The sequence below is a fragment of the Lonchura striata genome, chromosome 12 (assembly GCF_046129695.1).
Source record: "Lonchura striata isolate bLonStr1 chromosome 12, bLonStr1.mat, whole genome shotgun sequence".
NCBI classification, from domain to species: Eukaryota; Metazoa; Chordata; class Aves; order Passeriformes; family Estrildidae; genus Lonchura; species Lonchura striata.
This window is the reverse complement of record NC_134614.1, coordinates 13,005,572-13,011,519: the sequence shown is the minus strand read 5'-3', so window position 1 is coordinate 13,011,519 and position 5,948 is coordinate 13,005,572.

Below are 5,948 nucleotides of genomic sequence, written 5' to 3'. Positions count from 1 at the left end.
CTGGGCTTGTTGGGGAATCAGTGCAATGCTGGCCCTAATCAATAAATGAAGTTTGCTTGTGGCAGGACTAACACAGCCATTATTTAAGAGGGAAATCCATTTAAGTATTTGATTATTTTCCTAAGGGTCTAATTTGCTGTTTTTCAGGCAGGATAGAGTCACTTAGAGCAAGTATTTAATCTTTTTTTCTCTAAAAAAATCAAACTGCAAATGACACTGAAAACTTAGCACTGAACCTTGGTCTTACAGGATTAATTCCCATCAACTTCACACACAGGAGCAAAGGCCACAGGAGAAATCCCACACAGGAAAACATATTCTTTGCCCTGGAAACCTTGTTATCTTATATGTTCCAGGTATGAACTGTTGGTTCATTCCTGATGCATGAAGAGTGAATTCCTGCCTTTCTTACTCTGACAGGGTTTTGCCAGGGCAAATTTACTCCTGGCTTACACCATCTGTAACCTCAGTGGGAGCAAAATTCAGCCCTTTAGCTCTAATGGGAGCCTGTTTGATCTCGTCCTTTATTGCCGAGTGGTATCAGGAAGGGAGCTGAGCACAGAAACGTGACTACCACCGAGCTGCTATTTGTTGCACTGCATTATCTGTAGTATCCTTGTTATTCTAGAAACCTTTTTTTTTTTCCCTGCCTGGAACATTTTGCTGCCGCAAATGAAGAGAGGGGGAAAAATTGAAGAGACCTTCATTTGGTGGCATAGAAAATTTGCATAAAATATCGCTCTAAGCATTGAAGGATCTTATTACATAGAGTTTTGATGATAATCTTTGTTGAAATAATATTTAACACATGCTGCACTTTTAATTAAGTATCTGAATAATCTCAAATTAATACCAGAGGTTTAAAAATAAGTTTTCATTTTAGTGAACTGTAACATAATAGCAAGCCGCATGGCAACCCCTTCCTTTACCCTTTGATTTAATTAAATGCCCTTCTGTGCGCTTCTCACTTCAGAAATGCACATAAAGAAATCAGACCCAGACGTTTTATTTAGGATTTTGCCACTTTTCCTTTTCCTTATGTCTTTGCTTATTAATTTGCCCTACTTCCTCTTCAGCTTTAAGGTGTTTCTTTGAGGATCAGCTCATCTGGGGCTTTGCAAACTGGCCTGAATGTTTGAAAGGGGCAGTTGCAGCGTGTCACGCTGGTGTTGGGGTTTGGTGATGCAGGTCCCCCTCTGGAAGCAGCCAGCTGTGGCAGGGAAGTGCTGGGTCCTGAACTGCACATGTCTGTGTGCCATGGGGAGGATGCAGCCGGGTAAATCCTGGGGCAGCTCACACAGCTCAGTGACACACTGGAGCGTGTTATGCTCCTGGAGTTTGATTAGAAGGTGAAAAGGAGCTCAACAGTGCAATGGCTTCAGACAGCAATCAAACCATTGCAAATAAATTCAGGTTTATTCTATTTATTGTTTCGAATTAAAAAGGCCTGATCCAGCCAATTTGTTTGCCTTCTAGTAAGGCATGTTTGACAATCACTGCTTCATTATTCCTTCTTAAGAAATTCCACTACCCAAAGGAGGGGAAACAGCCCTCGCTCAGATCCGTGTCAGTGAAATTGTCTTGCTGGAGCCACTTTGCTGGGCGAGCATGGGTGCGGGCTGGGGGGAGGCTGTTTACTGCTTTTATGGAAACATGCTCCAGTTTGGGAGAGCGAGGATGTGAAGCAGGCTGGCTTTGAAGGCTTTCTGTTAGATTTCTCCCTTTATCCCTTTCCATCTATCATTGTAAAGGAGACATATATAACCACCGCACTTTGTATATTAAGGGGGGCTGCCTGCTTTTTCCCTTTGCTGAGATAATGACGCTGAGGGTTGTTGACTGCTGTTATCTCTGATGACAGCCTTATCTGCATGGCTCTGATTCCTGCTCCCGGAGTCAGAGATATCCAGTCCTTCGGGAACTGACCACTGCTCCCACTGTGGCTGGGCAGGCTGGAAAGCAAATACTTAGGGGTGACAGAGTTCTTGATCAGATGTGTTGTTTACTGTGTTCACCTCTCCCAAAATACTGAAGGAAATATTGAAGGGAAATACTGGGGGTGAGATGACATGAGAGCCTCAGAATCAGGTCAGATAACAAAACCAAATGCCTCCAGCTCTCCCCAGCCAGCCACTGGTGGGGACAGTTTTTGTCCATGACCAATTCCTGAATAGTGTTGGTGTGGGGCTCGGCTTTTCTGCCCCACAGAGACCCCGCACTGATGGACCTGGGGATGATATTGACACAGCACAGGGACTGTTACACCCTCCTGGCTGTACCAAGTCAGAATCCAGGGCTTTATTTTAATTCCTCTAAACATAATAATCTGCAGCTAATTGGCTAAGATTCACCATGCCTCCAACATGCACAGTACTGCCGTGGCTTGGCACACCACAATCCTGTCCCTCAGCGATCTCAAGCCAAATTTCAAATATTTGCGAATTTAGTCTCCTAATGGTCTTGAGAAATGCTCTAGTTTTACTGCTGCAGGAAGTGAGATACAGAGATAGTGTGTGCACTTGACTGGGATCCCCCAGCCGGGCGTGCAGTCAGCCATGAAGTCCAGGTCTCCAAACACTTCCCTGGCACCCTGCTCATCAAACCCACCCAGTTGCCCAAGTTGTACCCTCACCCTTAAAAACAGACAACTGTTCCCATTTTCTAGAGCACGGGTTTGTGCAAACCCCGCTGTACTAAAAGTACCTTTCAGGGTGGAAAAACTCCTAGTTAATTCCACCTTAAAGCAGCACTAAGCAGGAGCTCATTGAGTAAAAGTGCAAGAGCCCAGAGATGCGTGAGTTTGAGTCAGAGAGCCCTGCCCATGCTCTGCCTTGTCTCCTCTGCAAGATCATCTGCCCTTTCTTAAATGCTTGGGGCTGTAAGGAGTTCTTTTCCTCCCTGCCACGTTTTATAATACAAGTGTTTGAATCTGAACACTCAGACCAATTTGATGGATATATGATCCAGCCCTTCTGTACCCAGTGGCACCTCTGCTGTTGGTGCTTTGCCATCTGAGCTGCCCTGAGCAGCAATCTGAGGCTTCCAAGGTGAATTATAAAGCCAGTGTTACTGAAAATACACATTGCTGACGTAGGCTGATGCTCCCCCCGCCCCCCCCCCCCCCCCCATTTAATAAATGTATTGTGCTGAAAACTGCTGGCTGGTGGTGGGGGGATGGGGGAATACTGCATTTGCTAAAAAGTTTAAATGGTTGTTTATTTTTCTAGTGCTTCATAAGAAGGCAAAGCACTTTCTAGTACTAAAAAACAATTACTGATTAAAAACCAGAATTGGTACTGAGAAAGCCATTTCATTTAATTTTCTTTCTTTTCTTGAAAAGGAAGAAAACTATAACTCAAAACTTTTTATTCAAAAAGCATTTTTATTTGAAAAGCTGATTTTGTAATTTAAGGAGTTCTTTTATTCTCACTCCCAGTATGGTTTTGTGCAATGTAATGTGTGACCACCCAGGGCTGCTTCTGCACTTTCCCCATGGCTTACGTGTGGGGCTGTTTTCTTGAGACATGCAAAACAGTACTCATCTACAAATATTCAACTAAGATGTAAGAAATCTGTCTAGGATATTATTAAATCAGCAGAAATTTCAGTTGCAAACCACAGTTTGGAATATTCTTACACACACGGTTTGAAGAGGAGCTTAGACATTGATAACTTGTCTGTCTTTTTCCCTCCAGTGCTTCCAGCTGGTCTAATAAAAGGGAAAACCTCACCCTGTGGATTTTGCTTTGCTGTTGAATATGAGGATGAAACATGTCAAGTGAATAATACTTATTTTCCAAAGCTATAAGGGACTGAAAGGGGTTAGGATGGGATCTCACTGTGGTAAAATTGGGATTATGCACTTGGATATAACATTGCCTTTTCCCTGGGTCTGTCCAGGGCTCTGACTCAAACCTGCTGGTTCAAGGGCTTCAGAGACAGAGCCCGGGAGGGGCCCTGGACACTGGGGCCCTGGCTGCTGGCTCTGCTCATGTCACCAGGGCACATCCTCCCGCATCGGTCTGACCAGCTGTGCCAGAGGCACCGGCAGCAGAGCTGCACAGCAGTGCCTGAGCTGAGCCACCTGTAAGTCGTGCAAAGCCTGTGCTAAAGCCAGACATCATCTCTGCTGGGATTTTACCCTGAGCTTCAGACAGAACAGTAATTTGAGCATTCAAGTGCACCATTACGCAGCCCCAGAGATGATAAGGGTGGTTCAATTCCAGCATTTGCAGCGTGGAAACTTTCTCCCTGATGGTTTCTCTGTTGTGATTCCCCCACCCAGCACATGCCATCCTTGACCACAATTTTTCTGTATCATTTCCACCCATGCAGCAGAGCACCACTGTGGCTCCTCTCCCATGCTGCAGCCCTGCCATGGGAGGACATCCCTCTGCATTCAGGATCACGGTGGGAGCAGGGGTTGTGTGTTGGCAGCACTTATCTTCAGCTGTGGAAATGCCAGGAGCCCCCATCTCCTGGGCATTAATTATACAGCCCGCTGTGCTCCTCTGTTCCCAGGTGGAAAATGGAGATACCCTTCTTAATCCACACCATCACTTTAGTTCACTGTGGCTTGCAAGGTGCTCCTGCATCCACAGAGGGGAGGCACTGGAGAAGTGACAAAGATGATTAATAAGGAGGTTATTAACAAATGCTACAGGTCAAATTCCACACCAGCTCCCAAGTTTGTGCTTGACACGGAGGTCAGTGCCATGAGCAATTCCCCATGTGGTGGGGAGCTGGACTTGACTTTTGGATGTAAAGCCAAGATAGGCAAAAATTAGGTTAAATAGATTTGGCCTACACCTGATAGGAATGTTTCTGAGAGAGTGAGGTGCTTTTTGTGGTATTACTGGAATGTAAAACCATCTCCCAGGTGTTTTACCAGTGGTCACATGGACTGGTGTAGTTGTTTTGCAAGCTTGTTTATCTAAACTTTTGGAATTTGAGGGGCTGCTGACAAACAAAACTTTTGAATCTCCTATGTCTTGGGCAGACAGCAAACTGTGTACTTGCCGTGGGGGAAAAGCACTGCTCTTCTGGAGTGTGGTTTCCATTTAAATATTCGGAGGGCTCCTAGCTCTGGCCTGCCTGTGTTTATCTGTGCCAAGTGTGAATGGGAATTGGAAAAGGAGAAAGAGAGAATGACTGCATTTTAAAAAGCTAATTTAGAAGCAGATGCAGCCTTCTGTAAAGATGATTCTGATTGTCCAGAGCTCTTTTAAAGAAACAAGGTTAAATGCATTTTATTGCGAATATAGGATTAGACACACGCACAAAATGAACAACATCATCTTTATTTATTTCATACTTGTACAGCTAAGAGTATAAGCCAGTCAATTCCTGATGATTCAGGAATGCAAGGGGATTTTCTGTATTGTTTTTTTTTATTTCATAAAGCTCTTTATCTCTGGCTTTGTATATTAGCTGCTTCTACACTGCCAGCAGTGCAATGCACTCTCCCTGACCACTATCCTTCTGTAACCAAAGGGGGAAAACAGGCATTGACTGGAAACAGGGAAATCCATGGAAGCTACAGGTAAAATCCTTGTGAGTCTATTCCCACATGCCCTGATTTAACAGTATAAACTGCCTTGCATGGGAAAGGCTGGTGCTCACACTGCTCTTCAACACAAGATGATTGAGGGTTTAAAACAACTCTATGAAGCAGTATGATCACAGTATTATTTACAAAGTGCTGATGTTTTGGCAAATAACATGAGCACAGTCAGTTCAAATTGACTGCAGTCTGTGTTCAAAGCCATGTCTGGAGCAGGACTGTCTTTTCTTGTGTATTTTTACTCTGTGATTTTTGTTTTGGCTGCATCTGTTCACTGCCATTGTAAAAGGAAGACATAGTAATTTAAAGAAAAAACATGGGGAAATGGGAGTTTCTTTTTTGTCAGCTTTATACTCAGGGAAACTAAGGCACGGAGAGGTCCTGG